Source organism: Coturnix japonica, chromosome 2, assembly GCF_001577835.2.
Source record: "Coturnix japonica isolate 7356 chromosome 2, Coturnix japonica 2.1, whole genome shotgun sequence".
NCBI classification, from domain to species: domain Eukaryota; kingdom Metazoa; phylum Chordata; class Aves; order Galliformes; family Phasianidae; genus Coturnix; species Coturnix japonica.
Genome location: NC_029517.1, coordinates 74,176,746 through 74,198,033, shown reverse-complemented (window position 1 = coordinate 74,198,033; position 21,288 = coordinate 74,176,746). Strand labels below are relative to the sequence as shown.

Genomic DNA, 21,288 nt, shown 5'->3' with positions numbered 1-21,288 from the left:
GGACTGTCACATGGTCTTGTTCCCCCTGCCGTAGATCAAGCGCATGTAAATCTGCTTCTTGAAGACTTAGTCAGCCCTGTAAATATGTCCTTGTTTTTTGAAGTATCTGACAGCAACAGTATCCACCACAGCTGGCATAGCAGCTCCCTAGCCCTGTCAAGTCATCTTAAACTCTGTGTTATACCCTCACCTGTAATGTGTAGATGCTAAAATTCTTTCACGTTTTTAGGTAAGTATTTTTCTCCTATTTAAACAATACACTTCTTAGGACAGGGAGCTGTCCATACATTAAGCCACAATAAAGCATAAAGTACCCTTTGCTTTAATGCTTTGCAGTTTTTGGGAAACAATCATTGAGAGGCTGAACACTTTTTGCTTAGTAGTATTTATAGTTCAAACAAATGCAACAAAAACCAGGCAGATTCTGACATTGGACCCTTTCCATCCTCCTACCTTCCTATGTTCTGGGAAATTCCACACAAGTTCCTTGCTGGTCTTACATGCTTTACACAGCTTTACACTGCAGAACCATGCAAGTAAGGAACTGTAATAACAATACTGTTTAGTTTTAACAGGATATAGCTATTTTTACTGGATTACTTTTCTGGCATAGCACTTAAAACACCAAATGATTTGACACCTGTAATTTTATACTTGGAATAACACTAGGCATTCATACTTCTTTTGTAAAACAGGATAAAAGCAAACACTGCATATATTCTCATTCCAGTGCTGCTGTCTGGCAACTATTTGCCTAGAGGAAAAAAGAAAAAAACGTACTGTTACATTACAGAATATGTGGAAAAGTAAAAACTATGGAAAAGAAATTATGAGGTATTTGACTTATTCCCCTGCTAGCACTAGACTGCTTTCTTCAGCATGTATCAGTGTTACGTCCAGTCTGGTTTTACAAGTTTCACGTTACTTTCATTTATACCTTTACTACAGCGCCAAGTCCAATACAGTTTGATAGTGCTTATTTTCTTCACCTTTCAATTATAAGACTCATATGTAGACCAGATGTTCACACATTCTGCTCTAAAACCCACAAAAAAAATCTGGACTTCTTCCACTGATTTCAACAGGCTCACAAAATGGAGAATAAGTTTCATGTAAGACTAAGCAGGTTACAGAGAGCAAAGCAGAAAGAGGATTAGCTGTGTACAATCCAAAGGCATATTACTTTGCACGCTTTAGAAACAACTGGCTAGCACACTTTCACAAGAATGAATGTCCAGATTAATTTCTAATGCTCTGTCACTAAGTCAGCACTACCATGCTGGCAACAAATTTGATCTAGATGCTACTCATTGGCCTCATTATAACAGGAATTTGCCCAAACTGGATATGCATAAATGTGTTTTGTATAAATATATAAATAACAAGCACATTATTTCTGCTTTCCAATTGAAGTTTAGGTATTTGGAGAGAATCCTGTAGAATAAGGATCAGGACAATGTATTCGGTCTTTTTCTTCTGTTAGGAAAGGGTAGACTCTCTTCCCTCTTCAGAAACTAAAATGCACCATATTTGGTTTAAAAGACGTATACTTAGGCCTTCACCAGATTGGCAGCCCTAACTTCTAATTCAAGCATATTTACAGAACATTGATACTTCAACTTTCCAACACTCACTGTGTGTGCTTTAATTGTATGATTTCTGAAAGCTAGAACGTTTTATCAAGAATTACTTTAGCATAGGAGAATTCACTCTCAACAATACCCCCAAATATGGTGTGTGCAGTTGTTCTTCCCTCTCTTTCAAGGCTCACAGCAAATCATGTCAATGCTGAGAATGCTTTAATCAGTAAGACCTTTCTGCTCTCTCTCTTCGCTGTGGACAGGGGACTTCACAGCACTGCTTTGTTGTATGTGTACAGTTATAACCTATGTTAAAAGTACACCATCAATGAATGAGTACCGGGAGTGGATGTCAAGCAGATGAGGATCTTTTTCTGACATTCTGGGCTCCACCACTGGTGGCAGACAAACATCTGAACTGATTTTTTAATGCACTCAAGTCTTCTATCATATCTCAGACATTTGATTTTTAGCACATTTTATTTTCTGCTCTTCTACCTCAAATCTAGCTAGATATAATGAAGTTTTTTTGTTTTTTTTCCCTATTTATTCATTTTCCAGAGGGTTAGAAAGAAGATATCACAGGCAATACATTCTCTGGAACAGATATAGTAAGCTTCTCAGAATTTTGTTTAATTTCAAAACAGTTTGCACAAGACGAGATTTCCTGCAAAAGCATGACATAGAATGCTCCTGATAACCCTTCCAAAAAGTATGATTTTTAAGCAGTGGTGTAGTAAAAACTGAATCCACTTACTCACATTTCCACAGACTGAATGAGAATGTTACAAAAGACAAAGGTAAGGGGGGAAAAAAAAAAAAAAAGGCAAAATTGTGCCTCTGTTCTGTAAAAGAAGGAAGTCAAACAATGATTTCTCAGACAGTTAAGCTGAACTATTAAGCCACTACTGCCAAAATTTGGGGACAAGTCTCTCAGTCTTATTTTCAGATTCCCAGTTATATTTGCAGCTGCTCAGGTGCTCCTCTGGTCCTTTACCTTGTATTTGTCATTTAGCTAGATGACTTCCCTCAACATTCCAAAGAAAAATATCCACCTTTCTGCTATTTTTTCTTCCAGGTTAGACAAGCTTGAGGGATAGGAATCTCGTATGTCTGCAGAGGATTTAACAGGTGAAAGAAGTATGTGCACATGCAGCAGCTGCAGCACACCCTGAAGCAAATGGATGTATAATCTATTTGCAGATATCTGAGTAGTTCTCTCACCAGTGTATGGGGCTGACTGCATCCTTAGTAGCTACAAACTATGTTTACAGCAAGTATACTGTTTCTGAAGAGTCCTTTACTTAACAGTGCATGGCAAGAGAGCTCAGCAAACAGCTGCTCCTGCTAGGCTGCTTCACGTTCTGCAACTGCAGAGCACCCTTAGTCCTGCTATCTAGAGTTTCCAGACATGCAGTAGCAATTTCAGAAAAGTCTGTTTCCTACAGTTATCCAAATTCCAGAAAGCCCAGAAAAATTTATGAAGTTTTCAAAATCTGCCTAAATGGGACTTCCAGACAGAAAGTAAATGTGTCTAGGAAAAAGACTCAGTAAATCCTTCTCTACCTGTAGAAACCTGGGACGATGGAATTTAGTAAAGTCTATTCTTATAAAAATGAAGGCAGAGCTGTAGCTCAAGTCTCAAACTCTTCACCTGTCTTCTCTACCGACCTGACTTACCATAACTCCATTTTGTTTTGAAGTTGCAATGACATGCTTTCTCGTGATGGAAATGTGAGAGATGTCATGCAGTTCAGCATCATGAATTTTCCAGATGCTGTAGACATTACAAAACATATTCTACATTAGGAATTTACGTCAGATCTAGACACCTGTAAAAAAACACTGTAAAAGAATAAGAGGCTATGCACTATTGAGAACCCACCCTTTCCTTTGTATGGCATTGGCTTCTAAAATTAATTACTTACACACCTCACCAAGACACAATATTTGTTAAGTGCTCTGAAATCCTGATGGAAGACATCATACTAGCGTGCATTATGACTAAGAGTAAAAGGGATGCCAATGATGTTGCTCAAGCAGAATATTGGAGGGATATCTACTCAGTTTCTCATTTAAAATATGGAGTGGAGATGAAGATTTAGGAATGTATTTTAAGATTCAATTTATCCTAATAGAAGAGAAAAAGTTACAAAGGTGCTACAGCAGATTTCAGAGAAACTTAACTATGCAGTGTGCATTAATTCCTAGAAAGTAGGATACGCACCTACAGTAAAACCCTGGCTCCAATCTAGTACAGAGAAAATGTTCCAGCAATTCCAGTGAAGTGAAGATTGCATTTTAGAATTAGCTTTTCTGATAATTTCCCATAGATTTGTCCAGTATTCCATACACAAGTTTTCAACAACTTCATTAAACTGTATCATGGTTACCATGTGAAAGCAACCTCAAATCATCTTTTTATCATGCCCCACTATAGTAAATCTTTCCATTCTGTTAATTGGAACCCGAGCTACCTGTATAAGATGGCAGCAAAACTTCAATTAAATGGTGGAGATCGCTGTAGATTTTGTAATGAAAGGAAGAAGAAAAGATCCTGTGTTTAACGGTGATTTTAGTACATGTACAACCCAAGATTCCAGTTCATTTATTCTGAAGTCAGATGATTTTTTTGTTCCTGGTAATGGAGAAAACAAAGCAACTTAAGTTCAGACAACAGGCTTCTGTTGAGAATCTCAGTGTATTTCTATACCACATAGGGAATCCTGGAGGTACTAAGGTACTACTTACTGTAAATCATCTCTTAAGGTAGGCTTTCCAGATATGCCATGTACAGAAACATAATACTACAAGCCAGGACTTGTAAAGCTGTACTTTGTCTATGCAGTTGCCTAGATTAAATGTAAATATAAGAAAACACTAATGTTATGCACATCAATTTCTAACTGCAGCTCTAATAACTTGTGTGCAGTTCTCTGCTTCCTATTTAACAGAGGGTTTTCTCAAGCTTCTTGTATCATCTCATGCTGTAGCTGTGGGTGCTGATAGTTGCTTTCCAGTCCTAGTAGAATAAGCAACATCATCTAAACTTAATAGTCAGAATGGTTTGGCATATGACCTAAATCATGTTGCAGCACTCTGATTAGCAAAGGGGAATAATGATAAAGGGCCAAGGCAAAAACTCAGGCCTAAAGCTTTTATTCACTGCAAGTTATATGGCCGATATCCAAAGTCATGTGAAACAGTGCCATGTCACTTCTTTAGACAGATAAGCAGCTTCCCTCCTCAGCATATTCATTAATAGCATACTTGCTGGACAACCAGTCCCATCAAACATGGCAAGTGTTTATTTGCAGTCTGCCTTTTACTATGGCTAGAAATAATGATGGAAAGGAAGCATAGAGGAAAAATGATTGTCTGCTGCTTGGTGAGGTTTCTTACAGGGGAGGCCTCTGGAAAGATGCTTGTGTTGTGCTTTAGAGAGAGCTCATTTTGTGGAGAGGATATAAAAAAATGATATAAGAAATCAGAGAATACCACATTCTGTGCAAGTCAAAGACTTGGTGATGTCCATGTGGAACTAACAAGACATGAAAAGTTTTTAAGACAAAACCCATTCCTCATTTTAATATATATATATATATAGGTTTTTATGGTTTTTATGATTTGTTCTCCTTGCTAAAGGAGATAAAGGAGACAGACTAGGACTCCATCCACTAGTGGCTAACCCTGGCTTTCTTGTACCGATTCACACTTATTTTTTCCTTTGCTAAGTTGAGGAGAATCCGAGCTGTGGTACCTCTCAAAACCAAATTAAAGACTCTTGTTAAATAGTCTATTCATCATGTGTTTACAACTGATTCTGCATACTCAAGAACTTCCCTTTCTCCCAGCTCCTAAGTACCCAACATGCATCTCCTACCCTCAAGTGAATTTTTCAAATTACACCAAACCAAATATTGTTCAGATGAGCCTATCTCTTCAAACAGTCTAACCCTTTGTATCATCAATCCTTGTTTACACCTTCAATTTGTAGTGTTCACCAATACTACACAAACAGTTATAGTGACTTCTGCAGAGGGCTAAGAGAGTTGGAAGTACTGTCTGAGGCTTGGTTAGACTTCTGGTAGATCGAAGTTCCCAATGTGTATTGCTGTTCCCTATGTGTTCTCCTTCTGTGAGAGCTGAAATATATCAGCTTCTAATTAGCTTAACACCAGGCTGATAATCTTACTACTATTGCTGGCTCTATCTACATCAAGAAATAGTACGGGTCTGTAAATCAAAATGTCCTATGCAGAGGTCTCATTTCCCACTATGAAGGCTCTGTGTGCACATGCAGTTAGTTGGGACTAATACCTGCCTGCCTTCAGTTACTCTCCCCATGTGGTGTGGGAAGGTGTGAGGAAAGCTCCTGAGGTGCATCTTCTGGTGGTCCATCTGAAAATTTCAAGGTCAAGCCAACAATCTGCTTCAAAAACACACTCTTGGCTCTAGTTCATTTAACATCAAAGTTAGCATCAGCCTTAGTAGTAAGATGCAGACCAACACCTGTATGCCCCAGTGGCGCAAATGGTAGGTATGCCGCGTTGCAACACCGGGGCCCGGGTGTTCGAATCCCCCTGTGGCGCAAGTGGTAGAAGTGCCGCTCGGCAGCACAGAGGTTCGAATCCCGGGGGTTGGACTCAATGATCTCTAAGGTCCCTTCCAACCCGCACGAGACTATTACTATTACCTGCCAGACTAGGAGATTGCTGCTGGCATTAATGAAATTAATCTGCATCTGGAGCATGCACATAGGGATGTGGAAGATTTCTATCTCTTTGTTAGTTAATAATGGGAGAAGCTTACAAAGCTGTTCTTCAAAGCAGATACAGCCACAGATAGGAAAGCATTCCCTATTCACGTGCCTCCAGTTTGATCTGTTAGGGGGCCTAATAGCAAGATGGCAGAATCCATTTTTAGCTAAAGGATAATAATCCTCACTGTGTTTATTGCAGTCATTTTAAAAAGTTGTTCTTGTGATTGATTTAGGTGAGAAAGTGAGAAAGGCAAGGAAGGAGAAAAAGAAAAAAACATCAAATTATCTGCACATGCAGAGTATTCTGAAATATCTCCAGAAACAGGGAGTAGGCAGTCTTAGCTTGTGTTATACTGTACAATCATTTAATGAAAATATGTAAATACAAAGAAAAGCTAATTATAGTACCCTGGAGGACAAGGAGTTTGTCATGGGGTTGTAAGTTATTACTGCTGTGCAGTTCTTAAAGAAGAAAACAGCCCTATCCCCCCAATGTATCTTCTCATATTCTATCATGTCATTTATAATCTAATTATACACACTCATATCAGACCAGAAAGTATCCATGGAACACACTTAAAAGCAAATATTAGTGAAAGTATTTGGTGAGACTAAGATATAACACTGAACTGAAAACTGTTAATAAGATTTCAAGTTCTCCTGCGTAAAAGGTACACTCTTACATCATTTTTATTCCTTACAATATACTCAACAGATGAAAACAAGACTGCATCTTCAAGCTCCCACATTAACTTTATGGTCATGAAATTACTGCTTATTGAAAACAAGAAACAATGCAAGTATTTTCTGCAGCCTCCTCAGTTGTGCAAAATCACAGCTCTAAATTCTAGACTGAGTCAATACAAATTGAAAAATCCATCTGAGTTCCTTCTTCCTCTCCTGCTTAAATATGTAAGCATATCCCATGTGTACATCTGCTGTTGACTTCTGCTTTTTGGCACTTGGACAGCTGAGAGCTAGACAAGTGGTGGGGTGTCTCAGCAAAAAGTAGGCGAGGGCTGATGTGTCTTTCAGATCCGTGTCTCAAGATCAGTTACAGTTCTCAGAACAACCTCAGGTAGGACTGCTACCACATGAATCCTCAGAGCTGCTCTAAAAGCTGCCCTGCAGACTTTCATAGGTAAATCAGTCTGAGCAAATAAGAGAATGTTATTAAGTACTGCTTGAGTAGAGCTCTGGTGTTGAATACATCAGTCATATTCACCTGTGCTGATTAGACTGTGTGAGGTGCAAGCCAAGCACCAGAACAGCCACATTGCTGGGCAGAGCATGTGCATGCCCATTCCTCTGTGTAAGCAGCAGGAATAAAGCTACCTTAGCTGTAGTGAAAACAACCACCAGCATAAAATCTTCCTCCTGCTTGACCTTATGCTGTGGTCAGACCTGTGTAGGTATTTTGCTCCTTTGCTCCTCTGGCACTGAGTCAAAACCCAGAAGTTCATACTAGTGCTTTCTCAGCCACCTTTCTCCATCAAGACACACAAAGCCTCTTACTTCTAGGGAACGGCCAGCTTTGAAGTAAAATACGCAGCAATAATCTTTGAACACTTCATTAACTTCACAACTGCTGCACCAAAGTAGTACTTAGAAAAAGTTGTAACATAGTAATGAAACATTTGGGTTTTATTTTTCTAATCCCAAAAGCACCTTATCTCCATTCTACATCTGTGTTTGTTTTTTGTTTGTTTGTTTGTTTTTAAATTCAATGTACAGTAGTCCAAATCAAAGGTCATAAAGCAAAAAAAAGACACTTTATTATTATTATTATTATTATTACTACTTTCTTAATCCTGCATCCAAGCCTCCACCTGTCCTTCACGAGAATCCTTTCTTCCTTAGGGGAGGAAATGCAACAACTTCACTGCTACATTCCTTAAGGTAACAGTAACTTAAAGTACTGAAATATTCAGAACAAGCCGAACGCTGCACACACCACATACATGCAGAGAAAAGTTAGAATAGAGCTAGCAATTATTTGGAAGTCTTAACTGTGACAAAACAATCACTAAGCATTACACTGCCAAAAGGGCAGTATTTTCTCATCTTTCTGTCAGCGTGCATACCTCTTTTTCTACCGCACTCCCGGTCACACTGAAGAAAGGGGTACTCTCGCCCCTTCTGCTGGACGTTGAAGCAGCAGGGTACAACCACGCCCAGAAAACTGGGACACACTGGAGCACTAGCGGACGCCCGCAGCTGCCGCAAGCCTCCAGCCGGCCGTGCCGCTGGAGCAGGAGAACAGGGCCATCTTGCTGTCGCTGCCTGCTACTGCTCCAGCATGCAAGGCGGCTTAAGGGAGGCTTGCTCCAGCGTCAGCGCTTCAGTTCATCAAAAATTGGCATTAAAAGAAGCAATCCATTGCACCCTGAGCTACACGATCCTTTTGTGCTTCGCGAGATCGCGCCATTAAGCAGAATGTAACTGACTTAGTTCAACCAGTGTGGGAAGCAGGAGGGGCTCGCTTCAGCAGTGAAAAGGGATGAGGGAAGAACCTTGTCATCAGCAATGACCGATCTTAAACCGCGGCGCTCTGATTTTTAGAGGATACCAATTCCTTTTCTTCAAAGTGTCATAAGTTTATTAAAATGTGCTGATGACAATCAAGTCATACCTAAAAAGTGAAGATTAGCTGCAGTTTTCCTTCTGTGAATCTGACAGAATAACCGACCTGCTTCAAGTCTGTCTCAATTCCTCGAATTTCTGCCAGCAATGCTGCTCCCACCATACCCGCATGCCAGGCCCCGGGCGGCAGCAGCAGCACCCCTGTCCACCCAAACCCATCAGCGTGGAGCTGCAGCACCATCTCTGGAAGTGAAATTCACACGGGTTAAACTACCACGGAGGGAGCTACAGCCTCATGCCCCCACTAGAACGCCAATTATTTTCCATTTATAGGGTTTTGTTTGTAGCACACTAGAAGAATGTGCCCCACATCTAAAAGCAGGCAAGATACATTTAGAATGCAGTCACCATCCACACCGTCCCGGTAATTACACCGTGATTACTGCTGCGTGATCTCCCACACACACCTAACGCTCCTCGCTCAGCGGGAGCGTAGCCCACTGGCCGTACAGCTCCCTTGACGGCGAGGCAACCCAGGCAGCGCTCCCACCCGGACCCCGTGCTGCACCAACTCTTCCTCAGCCCTCTCCCTCGCCGCCATTTTGTGCGGCGCCGTGCCCGCCCACAGCCGGGGTTCTCGTCGGGTGCACCGATGCGCCGGCAAGGCCCTACCCCAATCGCCGTGACGGCTGTAATCAACTTTCGGGCTCGGCCGCCCCTCCCCACCGACGGCAGCGACAGTCGGCGGAAGGGCTTGTGTGGGCCCTCAGTGGTAGCGACCTGCGACGTTGTCAGGGACGGCAGGAGGCGCTGTGGGGCGGCGGAGGCAAGGCGAAGCGAGGCTGCAGCGGCGCTTGACGACTGGACACCGCTGTAAATTGTTAATCACCTTTCTTATTTTTTTATTTTATTTTATTTTTTATTTAGCAGGCTTTCTAGGGCTGCAACAGATCACTACTTAGGCTATAGCTTTTGCAAAGGGCGTGTGTATGTTAGATTAGAGGATCCTGAGTGTCATCTTACAATAGCCTTCATTCATCTGAAGTTAAATTGTGACACTACCAGTAATTTCATAGTTTCCTCTCCTGTATCTCTCACTGCATCATACATACTTTGATATATATCACATACTGCTGACTGAGGAGCTGAACTGAACATTCTTCTTGGTACAGCTGCCATGCCAGTTTGTTTTGGTATCCAAGTCATTTCCAGTTTCTTACTTACACTTTTTGGCTTGCCATTGTGATTTTGTGGAATACTATATGCTATTGAATTCGCCCAAACACAACTGTTTTGTTGTTGTTGCTGTTTTTTCTCTTCAAAGGCTTCTAGTTATTGCCAGGCAAGTCTTATGACCAGAACGATGATTATTTTTTTGCATTGTTTGTGTGATCCTGACAAAGTTGAAAAGTGAGAGATTGCTTGATTGTAGCTGGAGTTAGTTAATACATCTGCAATATGTTATCACTGGTAACATTCCTGAGACTATGGCCCTGACAGCAGGGAGAAAAGGCAGGCATGAAAAAACTAATAAAATAAAACAGTATGCAGGTACAACAAAAAATACTGTGAGAAATATGGCACAGCTAAGAAGGACTGTGTCAGCCCACACTAGTGGGAATTCATCCTATGCTCATGCCAATAAGGCTTGTTCAGAGGCCATTTTGTGTGCAAAGCTGCAGTCTTTTTAACAATCATTCTTTCTTCCTCCCTCTCTGCTAACATTCCTTTGTGAAATGGGTTACCTTTGTATAAGTTGGAGTGGTCTGACTCCAACATACCTAATTACTCTCTGGAAAAGAAAAGAAAAGAAGAGAAAAGAAAAGAAAAGAAAAGAAGAGAAAAGAAAAGAAAAGAAAAGAAAAGAAAAGAAAAGAAAAGAAAAGAAAAGAAAAGAAAAGAAAAGAAAAGAAAAGAGATTTTATATTCATTTCAGACCCGAAGAAGGATTTTAGTGCTAGAAATTATTTAGAAGGGCAGGTAAAAAAGGAAGGATGGGCCTTTACACCACAAGGGAAAGTAGTTATTCCAGCAGCCATATTATGGGCTGTGGTGATGACTGAACATAGGAAAACTCACTGGGGAGCAGAAGCATTATATAAATATCTTGTTCAACGAGTAGTCGCCCGAAATTTGTATACTACCATCAGACAAGTGACCCAACAATGTGAAGTTTGTTTACAAAATAACCCCAAGTCAGGTCATAAAGTTCACTTAGGGCAGATAGGGAAAGGAAATTACCCAGGACAACAGTGGCAAATTGATTTCTCAGAACTCCCAAGAAAAGGGGGGTACAGATACATGTTGGTTTTAACAGATACCTTTTCAGGATGGCCTGAGGACAAGAAATAATTCCAAGGTTCAGGGTATGGGGAACAATCTAATTCGAACTAAACCCCAAACCAAGGAAGACTGTATGAAATTCTCTATGGGCGACCTTATGCTGTACAACAGGGAATCTCCACACAGGTGAGGGATGAGGTGTTGAACAAATATGTGATCAGCCTAACAAGGCAAATAAAGAGAACTGAAAGAGTGGTATTTGGTGCTAGAGCACGGGGCCTGGATGGGCCAGTGCATGATGTATTACCTGGCGATTATGTTTATGTTAAATCCCTCTCAGATTCACCTTTGGAACCAAAGTGGGAAGGGCCCTACCAAGTGCTCCTGACCACCCATACAGCGGCTAAGGTGGAAGGACTGATCCCTTGGATACACCACACCCGCCTGAAGAAGACCATCTGCTGAAGAGAAAGAACCTCTTAAGCTTAGGCTTACGAAGAAAACATGAATGTATTAGTTTTTTGTATATATATAGGAGTTGCTTTAGCTTGGCAGGATAATGCTTTTATACAAATGACAGAAAATCTTACTTGAATTATGAATATTTCAGATTGCTGGGTATGTACGGCCTTGCCAAGGGATGGAGGAATGGAACTCCCTCAATATGGGATTCCGTCCACCAATTGGACATTGTGGAAAGGAGCAGGAGGTAGACGTAAGTGTATGAATGAGAATGTAACTTCAGAAATAAAGGGGCCTAAGTTTGAGTTACAACTCTGGGCAAAACATAACATCACAATGCTTAGGAGATATGGTATGTAACCTATATGCTTTATAACCTAGTTCTGGTTATAGAGTTTGATTCCGCAGGTCAGAAGCTTGTTCACAGTTTCCAGCCTAAGTACCCCTCCAGGATGTGTCCTTACTAGTTTACAGTGGTGGAAGCTATACAATATCTACCCGATGTTGTTGTTGATGTGTGTGTGTATATATATATATATATATATATATATATATACACACATATATGTGTGTGTGTGTGTTGTATAATATATATTTATAATATATATTATATATTATAATATTATACATTATAATATATAATATATATTTATAATATATGAGGTGTATATATATATATATATATATATATATATATTTAATTCTGTATGCATGTTGAAAAGCTCTCCATTATTTATAGATACTTTATTTCTCTGTTTTCCTGTGAAAAGAGGAATGGTCTGTTGAAGACATTTGTACACGAGTAGACCTACAGCTATGCTGGGTGCTATTTGCTGTGGGACAAAGAAAGACATTATGTACAATGCGACTACGATCTATGACATAGAATCATAGCTGCTCTGACCCCGTGGCTAAAGACCTTCTGGGACCCTGGAGATTGGTATTTGAATCTCTAAAATAAGATGCAGAATCCACCTTCCCTATAGAGCCCACTGTTCCTCCTGTGGTGGAAGCCGTTGTAAACGACTGTGGTTTTAAGAGCAATGACCATTTAGACCTCAGTCTAGTGAGCCCTAGGAAGGAACCAGACTTGCACCCCCCAGATCCACGTGATGTTTGGCATGTGATCTGCAAAGAAGTGGAGGGGGATTTTGACATGGTCCAGAACTGCATTCAGTTCTTGCCTGCCCTGTAATTTATGAACCAAATAGATGCCTGAGTTAGGAGGGTATAAACTTCCAAATTATAAAAGAACTCAGGAAAGCGGTTCTTGAATTTGGGCATAGCTCCCCCTATACCAGTAATCTGTTGAGTTCTGTTATGAAAAGTTACACTCTTTGTCTTCGTGATTGCAAGACTTTTGCACAATTTATTTAAGTACCCAATACATGATGTTGATGGGCTTTCGGAGGGAATCTACACAACAAAAGGCAATAGAGAATCTGGGCAGACCTAACAGGGACCCTTTGCAAGTCATCGATACAGAAGCCTTGCTCGGGGAAGGTAATTATGCTCCCAGAATGGCTCAAGTACAATTGAATGTTGCGGCTTTAGACCAATCCAAAGACTTAGCCCTAGATGCCTTTCTAAAGGTCCCTGATGTGGGTAAACCCCAGCATTCGTCTACCAACATAAAGCAGGGGCCGGGTGAACTTTTCTTGCAGTTAATTGATAAATTGAAAGACAGTCTGGACAAACAGATGGAAAATGAGGAGGCAGGGGAAATACTGATACAAGATGGCTATAGAAAGTGCTAATGAGGATTGTCAGAAAGTTCTCCACCCTCTGAAAAAACCTACCCTTTTACAGATGATAGTCTCTTGTAATAAAGTGGGCACTATGCAACATCAATACAACATGATGGCTATAGTGTTCACAGAGATGAAATTAGATTTTCAGAATTGCTTTGCATGTGGTCAGCCAGGTCATTTGTGCTGAAATTGCCCAAAGAAGAAGAGCCATGCAGCCGTCCAGACCAGGGGTATACACCAGATGCCGCCACAGTTGGCATTATGCAAATCAGTGCCATCCCAGATTAGGCAGGAAAGGGCTCCTTCTTCAGGAAAATGGGGGCGGGAGCGTGAGGCATCAATAACTCTGGAATCACAGTCAGCATCAGCGCCACAGGCGCCATAGGTTTATACACAAGAACTCGCGCCACCACCGGAGTGGATCTGGCCACCTCTGAGCCAGTGAGATTAGATTCTAACCAAGTGAGGGCAGTAGCATCAGAAGTCATGGGATCTTTTAGGATATGGTCATAGTGCTTTGTTGACAAGGCGATCTTCTGTTACTATCCAAGGTTTCTTTGTACTACCGGGGATCATAAGTGCGGATTTCTTAGAGGAGATTAAAATTATGGTATAGACGCCAGGGCTTCCTTGTCATGTGCCACCAGGTGCCTGTAATTGCACAACTGATAAATTTTTATGTGCCAGCATTGTACCAGCAATTGACAAAGAGAGAGGGGCCGAGGGGTTTGGCTATACAGGTTCCCCACACATTCTGTGGGCTCAAAAGGTATCACACGTTCAGCCAACCCTGACTTACATGCTGCAGTCAGGGAGTCCATTGCAGAGATCTGAGGTGTCTGGCATCGTAGACCCTGCAGCAGATGTAACAGTAATTGCTCAAAGTGCCTGGCCATTGCATTGGCCCACACTGTGGGAAATGAATGTTGTTTCTGCATCAGAACAAGATAAGAATTTTGTTAATTTCATGGCCTCTGCTACCACTTGGGTCCTTTATTAGAATTAATAGTTCTTTTCAGGGGTCTTTCTACTTTATTGGGGTTCTCTGATAGTTTTCATTGCTCATCCTCTAGATAAACCTTCCCCAACAACGCATACTCAGTATATAAGTAAAGTAATATATACATATACACATATATATATCTCCATAGAGATTAGGTAGATAGAGTAAGTTATGTGGGAATCAAATGTTGTTTCTGCATTTAGAATAAGATAAGAATATTTTATTTCAGGGTCTCATTATATAAGTGAAGCAGTTTGTAGTTATTAGGTAGAAGTTATTAGGTACAAAGACTGCAGCTCCTGTCTGTCCAGCTGTCTGAAATAAAGCTACTGATTTTTGGTGCTGGACAAAGAAGACCTGAGTAATAAACGATCCAAAGAGGAGAAGTTGAAATAATTAACAATATGCCTGTATAAACTAGCAACAATGTATGTTTTAGTGTTTTGTTGTACGCATTGTAAAAATACCTAAGGATGTGCCTGAAGAGATATCGGGAAGGACTGGAATCACCCCCCCCACCCCCCCAGGCTTTTTGTTTAACGACGGTCTCTGGGACAGAATGAAAGAAGCTTTGAAGGAAATCAACATATCAATGCGATAAGAGTACCGAGACATCTTGGAAACAGAAACAGCAGGACGGCGACTGACAAGATAGCAAGTGAACTAACAAATTTCAGAATGTAATTAGCAAATGCAAACTTCGGGTAAAATTGTAACCTGTAATACCCAACCAAAGGGGAGAGGGGAGGGGGAAACATATGGGAGAAAAGGTATAAAAACTGTAACATCATGTCCATAGGTGCGCTTCTGCCATCAGGGTGCCCGCCATTGCAATCGCGAATAAAAGCTGCTTTTATCAGAGATACCGTCCCGATCAAAAATTATTGAGGATATTTCCAACAGTTATAAGCACAAAGACTGAAGCTCCTGTCTGAAAAACTTCTGGGCCTTCAGTTAAAGGCAAGTTAGATGTAATAGTAAATATCTTTACAAATTTGTAAATACCTTTACAAATCAGAAACCCCTTGATGATGGAAAACTTTTGGTGCTGGATAGACAGGACCTGAGTAACAGAGAATTAAAGGAGAAGTTAAATAATTAACAACATACATATATAAGCTAGTAACAACTTATATATAGCCAGCATGAAAATATGTATGTCACACACATTGCAAGAATATCCTGCACAAATTAAAAGGACAATTCGTGACATGCCTTAGAGAGTGCCTGAAGAAGGTATTGAGGAAGATCTGGCACTCCCCTCCGTACTCTTTGCCTAACAAAGACTCTGAAGAAAATCACCATATCAATACGAATGAGAAGAGTACTGAGACATCTTGGAGACAACAGGACCACTACTGACTGACACCAGATAACACACAAATTAACAAGTAATTAACAAATGTAAACCTTTTGATAAGATTGTGAACCTGGAGTACCCAGCCAGTGGGGAAGCAAGGGAGGGTAAAACAAGGTATAAAAGCTGTCTTATCACATCCATAAGCATGCTCTCCTGCTTGTGGGACGCCCGCCATTGCAATTGCAAATAAAATCTGCTTTTATCAGAGATACTATCCTGACAAAATTATTATTTATATATAATATTTTATATATTTATATATAATTATATACATTATATATATTATCACAGATGCAGGTAGATTTTTCGTTTAAACTGTGACATATGTTGTAAGCAATCCTTCAAAGTCCTTGCACCTGTGCCCTTGAGCCAGCAGCAGGAAATCTATTGCAGCTCTATTCTGTAAAACAGCATGCCTGAAAGAAATGTGCTCAGCTTTCAATTAGTTTTCCGTTTCTCCCAGACCACCCTTTTGGGTGATCACTGTATCAGGTTTTATTTTTCTCGACGGGACCCATAAAATTTTTCCTGATTCTCTATCCTTTACTGCGGCATAACCTCTTCGTTCAAAATGATTGATTGCATAATGTGCTGTGCCAATACTTCCACCTGCTGGGCTACCATGATCCTACCTCTGTGACCCTCCCCCTCCCCAAGGACACGTATCTTGTCCTTCAGGAGATGGTTGGCCCTCTCCACAATTGCTTGCCCCTGGGAATTCCCAGGGATGCCCGTTGAGTGAGATATTCCCCAATGCTCAAGCCATCCTTGAGTAGATTGTGAGATGAAGAATGAGCCATTGTCTGTCTTGATGTGTTGTGGCACATTAAGGACCGTGATGGCAGTGGCCCAGTGTCGCTGAGCTGCAGGGGACTTAAATGTTAACATAATCATCATCACTCAATCAAAACCTTGACTGATAATGCACTAAACATAAGGTTACATGTAAGGTCATTTTTTTTTTTGAGTTGACATATACACACTGATTCCAGCTTTCATTTTAGACAATTCTATAAATGGAAATTTCTAAGCTAATGTATTATTACTTATTGACAACTATGAGGTTGGCAAACCACCAAAAGGGGAGAGAAGGAACACAATAGCGGTGGATGTGATAGGCAGTGCCTGCAGGGCGTCCCCTGCTTCAGAGTACACTTTGCCTTTCTCACCCATCACAGATTCTCTCCTGTTTTATTTCTTGCTAGAGATTGCAAGGTTTTTTCACATGTGCTCCATATATGCATGGCCAGTGCATGATACAGAGCCCAGGTGGAACACCTGCTCATAAAACAGAACAAACCACTATACGAGATCTCTCTACAATACAGACTACTCAGGGAAAGTTATTTACAGCTATAGTCACTTATTTACTTATTTCCATTGTTACTTAATTTACCCTTAGCCCCCTTTTTTATTTGATTGGTAAGCTTTTCTTGTTGACCTACTCCTACTATAGTTACAAAAATCATCTATGGGTAGTAATTCTTGATGCAGTACAGAGTGAGACGCACCTGTATCTGTCAGAAAACTAATATCTTTGCACTGCTGTGTGCACATTGCGTTCAGCCCTCTAGGGGCAAAACTAATCCTGGGATCTTCAGGTCCTGCTCTAGTACAGCTGCCACCGTTCCTCCCAATTCCACCACCACAATTTCGCTTCCATACAATTCCCAGGCTCCATCAACAAATTTGTCCAAGTCCCCTTGTGTATATTATTGGGAGAAAATGAAGACATTCTTGCTTGGACTAGAAAGAGACCTTCAGAGGTGCAAACAGCTCTGCAGACAAAGAGGGAGAAAACCAAAAGATTGTAACAATTCCTGCCAGATAGACCATCTTGGCATGATCACGGGACATCTAGCTTGTGCACCTGGCATGGGTGTGAGCAGATACTATGAAGACCACTGGCAAGACCCGCCAAAACTGAGGTGGCTTGGAGTGAGTGGCAAGAGACCATGGGTTCATGTATGACAAAGGATCAGATGGTGGATAGCTAATCGTGGACAAGGGGCAGACAGTGAATCCTCAAATCATAGAAGAGGAGCAGAGAGAGCAGACCGCAGATTTTCAAATCATGGATGCCCCCATAACCTACGCGTGGAACCCGCTCTATGACGTCCCAGCCTGGAGCAGACGAGGAAGACGACCTGCACAGAGGGAGGTGAACCCCAACATCAATCGGCATCTCACGCAGGAATGGTTCCATGGCAGGATGGGAGCAGGGCGCAGTGGGCGGCACATTGCTGAGTGGCTGCTGACAGAGTACTGCACTGAGATGGGGGCACCTGATGTCTCCTTTCTTGTCAGGAAGAACTAAAAACTCATTGGGGAATGCATTCTGTCCATCTGGCGTAATGGAGAGGTGCAGCGCTGTTGCATCCAATGGTGGCAGGATGCCAGCAGCCACAGGTTTCTTCTTATTAATGAATGAATATTTGACAGCCTTTAGGACCTTATCTCCTACTACCGGGAGACACCGCTGAGGTACAACAACACAGAGATGAGACTGACAGAGCCTGTGCCTCGTTCCAAAGACTGGGTGCCGCAGGATGGCACCAGAGGGACGAGCGCAGCTCCAATGCTATCCTCCTCAGGGCAGGATGGAAGATCCAGCACTGCCACATGTGGCAAGAGAGTCATGTTTAATAGGGCACTTGACCAAGTGCATATTATTGAAGTTCATCGTTCACAATAAAAGTTTTTGTTCCGCACTAACCACAGAGTCCGTGTCTAATTACTGCAGGTAAACCTTGATTGTATTCGCCTTTCTCAACCTGTATGAGACATAGAATGGTTGTACCAGTGTTCCATTGTTGTAGTTGAAACCACCTTGTTATCCCTAGGAAAACCTGGGGCTTCCTAGTTGTTTGTGGTTCCGGAGTCTGGCAGATTTTTTTCTTCCTCGCTGTTCCCAAAGGTTCGTGATCCAGCAGTGATCCCATAGCACAAACAGGTTACTGGTGGCCGTGCCACGTGGGTTTTCTGTGGAGACACTCGATAGCCATTAAGTCTGAGAAATTTTAGTAAACTAATTGTCCATGTTATGCATTATTTCCTTTGTTTTGGCAGCTATCAGGTAATCCATGTCTTCAAATTTGAGGGGTTTCTGTATTATCTCAGTCAGCTGAGCTCTCTTGTGTTACTGTGTTACTCTGAATGCAATTGGTGCTGCATTCTTATCCCTACCTCGGGTTTCTACCACCCACACTAAATTATCACTTACTTTGTCTGTAATACTGGTCCTAGCAGGGGCAGTGATTAACACTAAACTAGGGGCACGAGCACTCAGAATGTTTTGCTTTTGTCCCCATTCGGAAGTAACGATTTGTTTACTTTGACAGTCGGCGAGGGGGGTGGGTAGGCAGTGAGGGGGGGTAGCGCAGGGGTTTGTGTTCTCTTGCTGGCACTTAAACTTCTCTGGCTAGAGCAGATCAAACTTCAATATTTTAACTCACTGCTGTTCTGTAACCTTTTCGCTGTTTTTTGTAGTTGTTGGGTTATGTTTGTTTTTCACAATTCCACTATTTGTACCCTCAATTACAGTTGCACATAACATTAATAATTCCACTTCCATATAGCATTAATGTTTACACATCCCTATAGCATTAACAGTTACATTTCCATATACCAATTGCATTTATACTTTCATATACCATAAACATCTAACAATCACAAAGACAGTGACAATAACCTATACAGTTTATCCTAAGCATTCTTCCTCTCCTCCAAGTTATCATCAGGAATGGGCCTTCCCATTAACCTGATTCCAAATTCTTTAATATTATCGTATTTTTTCCATGAATTTTCACTCTTTCCTCGTTAACTGAAACGAAGTGAGGGCTACTGGTTGCTGCCCATCATCACATCCTTGATTTAAAAGTTCAATACATATGTCATTCTAGCAAGCTTTCCTGCTGGAAGTGCCATCTCCGTTCCCTCTTTTTTTTATTTTTATTTTTTATTTTTGCTTAAGTAGTATAGTTTTAAGGATGATTATTGTCCACTGATACCACTGGGCTGGAGCTGACACTGAAAAACATCAGTGCAAAGGTCTTTATGATAGATTTCTTTTGTGACCACATCTAACAGATATTAGATGGGTCCCTTGGCTCATTTCCCAATTTGTTAGGAATTTGGAAACACCATGGAGGAGTTACATGCAAATCATAATCAGTTTGACAAAAAGAGGTGAAAGAAAGGGTCAGAAGGGATTATTATCACTGTGAAGGGAGTACCAGAAATCCAGGGTGACCTGAAAAAACTCTGAACCAAATTGTGACAGATCCAAGGACTGATATCAATCACAATCCACAACCACAACAAACAAAAGCATAATACAATTGCAACCAAAATATGTAAAAAAGAGGTATATCAGTATTCTACCATGAAAATAATCATCAGACTCAAGTAGTTAGATAAAACAAGACTTCTCAAAGTTATCAGCAACTGTTTATCTGACCTTGACTGCATCCTCAGGGGTGGAGTCTCCAAAGAGATATTGTTGGAATTTTCTTAACACACGCAAGTTGGCCCGTCCTAATGTGTTGGGGCGGGGCCCCTTTTTCTCTATACATTCCACCAGTCTGTTAATCCCTTTAGAATCGAGGAGTACCCACTCCGGCCCATTGTTCCCTATGGTGACCGAAAAGGTATTCATAGTTCTACCTTCATCCATCACCCCTTCTCTAATCCTGTTCCGATCCGTTAACACTCTCCCGCGGCTCTTATCACTGAGCCCAACTGCATCCTTCTCCCCACTGCTGCTCTCTTCCAGATCTTGGGCACACCTCCTTCCTTGCCCTCCTCCCCCCCCCTTTTTCGTGGGCGGCAACACCTATCTCTGTGATATGAGACATTCCCGCCCCCACTGGGATGTTACCACCTAGCTCAGAGGCGCAAGACTTCCCCACCTACCCCAGATTGGGTGGAGCGGTACTGCACAGTGAAGGGTATAACGGTTGCTTTGGATATGGTGGTGGGGCTTCAGAGGAAGGCTTCTGCTGGTCAAGAGATAAGGATGTGGAGAATGTGTGGAATGCTGCTGGACAGGGCCATCTGGTTGTTGCTCAGCCGGAGTGATGGGTGCGGTCTGGATGGCTCGCGCCACCTTGTCTTTGTCTTTCAAATCCTCACATCTGTAAGAGAAAAAGCCTCCCGACCCAATTCCTGAAGCAGCCCCAACCTGAGCATCTATCTTCCCTTCTTTCCAAGCCGCTTTCAGCGCCCCAAGCACCAACCCCCACGTTTTGAGCTCAGCATCTTTCTGCTCATTCATTGCGCGCTCACAGAGCGAAAAAGTTAAAGAGTCCCACTTATTGTGATCCAAAATCACCCGAGGAGAGGAAAGCTCCCTCTCCTTTTCAAGACAACTAATGACGGCCGCAATGTCCTTCTTAGAAGGAACATTCTTCCTACAATAGTCCTTACAGAACTGAAGCAGTACCTTCAAGACTTGCTCTATAGTCGATCCGAGACGAAGAAGTTCGTTCAGCTCCGCAGTACCG

At 41.6% G+C, this 21,288-nt stretch overlaps 1 long non-coding RNA gene across 1 annotated transcript in view; it reads right to left on the bottom strand.

Moving 5' to 3' along the window:
- Positions 1 to 8,728, bottom strand: part of LOC107309819 — a 53,411-nt gene extending 44,683 nt beyond the window's left edge. Inside the window, exon 1 of the long non-coding RNA XR_004306359.1 lies at positions 8,427 to 8,728. This is a non-coding gene — a long non-coding RNA (uncharacterized LOC107309819). The remainder of the gene's footprint in view (positions 1 to 8,426) is intronic.
- Between the last annotated feature and the right edge of the window lie 12,560 nt (positions 8,729 to 21,288).